This window comes from Lynx canadensis, chromosome D4, assembly GCF_007474595.2.
Source record: "Lynx canadensis isolate LIC74 chromosome D4, mLynCan4.pri.v2, whole genome shotgun sequence".
Lineage (NCBI taxonomy): Eukaryota > Metazoa > Chordata > Mammalia > Carnivora > Felidae > Lynx > Lynx canadensis.
In genome coordinates, this window is record NC_044315.2 from 34,385,565 (window position 1) to 34,389,308 (window position 3,744).

The 3,744-nt window shown below is 38.4% G+C and overlaps 1 non-coding gene across 1 annotated transcript; it reads right to left on the reverse strand.

Moving 5' to 3' along the window:
• Window positions 1-2,421: 2,421 nt before the first annotated feature.
• LOC115500188 lies at window positions 2,422-2,531 on the reverse strand. Its single transcript, XR_003964436.1, has one exon. It is a non-coding gene; the product is annotated as a U6 spliceosomal RNA (small nuclear RNA).
• Window positions 2,532-3,744: the final 1,213 nt, after the last annotated feature.

The window sequence follows — 3,744 nt, forward strand, 5'->3', positions numbered from 1 at the left end:
TTATCTCTCCCCTTCCAGTTTTCAACCTCCCCTTCCCACACATACATACACCCTTGCTCTGTGTTTCATGAGCTCAACATTTACACACTATTATCAACCAGGTTCTCTTTCCTTGTGGTTTCTTGATGGTTCAGGCAAGGCGAAGCATCAGCAGAATATTAAAAGGTAAAAGAAATGAAGAATTATGGTATTTATCTCTCTTGTTTTTTACCTGCCAGGACACTTGTTGCTTTTCTTTACTTAAGGTCAGGTTCTTCTTGAACAGATCTTTCTGTGTTCTGATAACCCTATGTTCCATCAAGCCTAGGCATGGAGGTATAGCTTCCAGCTGTAGTTAGTGCAGGATGCTTCACCAACCTTTAATACTGTTCAATCTGTCTTTAAATAGTCACCTTATTAAACTCTCTTCAACCATTTTTAATTATGCCACCAGTTTCTGACAGGGTTCTGACTGATACACATGCAGTAAATTGTCATATGATTACTGCTACATGTGAGAAGGGTTAGTGGTGGGCTGAAAAGTTTACATGTTTATTACATGGCAGATATAAAAGTGTCCCACAACAAGAGTTAATGGAAAAAATACAAATACTTGTAAATTTCAATCATATATATTGATTATTTTGCTATGGAAAAAAAATCTCCTTTGCAATGGGGTTCCTATGTAGTATGGCCATAATTTAGTTTGCACTAGTTATAAACTGCTCTGGAGTGTGTATCCTGGTTACCTTAGAAATTGCTTTTCCTAAGTAGAAAGTGGCAATTATGGTCTGCAGGGGCACTCAGAAATAGTGTCTGTTTTTGAACTACAGGAAGACATGAAGGTGTGGAATTTTTCAGGGAGCACCAGATGTGGTTGCTCCAGTTTTACATAGCCCCACGTGTCCCAATTCACTATTCTTTGGGGGAATAGCTTATAATTCATCCATTGTTGTCACATCCTGGAAGACTAGTAAGCCTGGAGCTTTTGATTTAAACATTATAGAATTAAGTGCTTATGTGAGAAAACAGACCTATGGATAAATAGATGGTGAAATGCCTATTAACTACAGCATATAATTACATAGTATATAATCACCTCTGTGGTTGTTACAGGACAAACAATAGTAGACAAGTGAGGTGTACATTAAGCACAAACTGTGTTATTCAGAGTCCTAAAACTCAGAATGTACTCACCAAGGAAAGAAGTTCACGTGTTATTCATTGTCAAAGTAGATAAGAATACATTCCTATTCCCTAAAGATCTAACCTCTTACAGTGGGGAATGCCGTGGGTATGGTGCTTTTATAAATCTTGTGTAGTGACAACTTTATACCCCCTATAACTAACAACTATTTTACATTTTCTTCAGGAAGACCAAACTAACCTTTCCCCCCCGTAACATTATTTTAAATTCTGATTCAAAGTTGGGTTTTCAAGGCTGATACTAGTTCTTATGATGATAGCTGCTCTGTCAGACAGACTTTAAAGCCGTCCTCAGGGTTCCTTCCTTTTAGTATGGACAGGACCTATGATATGCTTCCAACCAACAGAATTTGGCAAAGGTGATAGGAGCCCACTTCCTGATTATGATACATTGTATAATATTCCATTTTGCTATCAGACCAGTGTTCCCCTCCTCCCTTACAGGTTTTAAAGAAGCAAGGTGCCATGCTGTGAGGTGTTCTGTGGAGAGAGACATGAGGCATGGAGCTTCAGTCGGCCTCTGGGAGCCGAGAGGAAACTCCAGCCAACAGGCAGCAAGGAGTTGGAGCCCTTGCTTTAATGGTCACAAGGAAGTAAATTCTGCCAACAACCTGGGTGAACTGGAAAGTGGATCTGTCAGTACTAGAGCCTCCAGATGAGAAGTAGCCCTGTCTTTTGTATTGACTACATCCTTGCAAAGAATAAGCAGTATCTGTCCCTACTCACAGAAACCGTGAAAGAATAAATATATGTTTTACTAAGCCACTGAGTTTGCGGTAATTTGTTACACAGCATAGGAAAATGATACACTTGCCAAACACATACTTGGTTAGTAAGCAGTGACTAAGTACCATGAGCCAAGAATTATTCACTCTATTTGAAAAGACAAGAGAGATAAATCCATATGTTCAAGGAAGTTATAGTAGGGGATTTCTAATATACATAGCTAAGAAAAAAAACCAAACAGGTAAGATGTGTTCCTTTCATACGGAGATACAGGAAAATTATTTACAATGCTAAATGACTGTTCTACTTTAAGTACATAAGAGAACAAAGCAGATTTACCCAATAGAATTAGAAATTTTATTCAGCTCCATCAATTAAAATCTGACTCCATATGCACATATTTTTGCATTCTGACATCAGCAAGAAGGAATCACCATTTTCTACCATGTGAGGGTGTATATCCTTGCCATTTCATCCCGTAATATCCCGTAAAACTTGCAAAAAGTTCACAATACTCAGCAATGCTAATTAGAAAATCTGTGACTTGCCTTTTGCTCAGGGGCCTTACTAACCTTCTCTGTATGGTTCCAATTTTAGTATATGTGCTATTGCGTATATACTATGCTTTGTTTTCACATTCAGTAGCCACTAGCCTACATAGCCAAACTCTATTATCAAATCTATATCAGAGAGTTGCTCAATGTCTTAGATGACATTTTCAGCAAAGTTTTTAAGTGTCTGAATTTCTTGAATGAACTAGATCAACAAAACAAATCATACTATCAGGGGCAGAAAGAAAGAGAATTAAAGACAGGGATGCAGTTAATACAGATATTAATTTTAAAAAGCCATATTCAATGATATTTGAAAACTGTTGCTAGTTCTTTTGTTTGTTTGCTTTCATGTTTGCAATTTCTGAGGCTTTAGGGACTTCACATCAAAGTAACAAAAGAGTGGCTAAACCCTGATATATTATAACGAGCTTCTGCAGCAATAATTAATATAAGGGGGCACTGACACTAGAATTAATCTTGGAAACTACTCTCAAGGTGATGGGGAAAATGAATGTGCCGTGGGAGTACCCCATAGTGCTGCACCATCATTGCTACGTCCTATCATTGATCATTGATGATGGCAAAGAAGTGATCGTTCACAAGGCAGAACTAATAATAGTCTTCAAATACGGAAGGATCTTTACTCACTTCTATGTTTGGTAACAGTCCATGTCAAGTGAATAATGAGTTTTTTACTGCCCCAAAGGGCACAAGCAATGAGCTTCCTTTTCTCCCTTTCCCTGCTGCATTGTAGACGGTATTGGAGACCAGTTAATTTGGATACTGATTTTTTTTCCCAGATGTAAATATGTAGCTCTAAGAGATTATCCAAGTATTAGTATGATTGCATATTTGGGTACTATAGACAGGACCAATTCTGCCCTGAGCCAGACACTCAAAGTGACATCACAATTCAGGGAATTCCTTGGCTATGTCAGGCATAGGAGGTGTCCACTGTGTTTTTTTTTTTTCATAGTGGTGGTGATGGTGCCATTGTCAGCATTAGCACCATTACTGGGATCTCACTAATTCAATACTTCCTTCCTGTCACAAAAAGACACTCAAAGCACTTCAGTTATCTGAAACAATGTGTAAGCCATGGTTCTTAGGTAACATGATCCTTGTCAGGTGCATCTTACAGTTTAACAGGCTTCACTGAGATTTCGCACGCACCCTGAGTGCTTTCTCACCCTTGAACTTTGCTGCTGTACTTTTGCCCTAGTGATGCCTGCTGATTCTTGTAATCAGTAGTTTTGCTGCAGATAATGAACATTTTTCT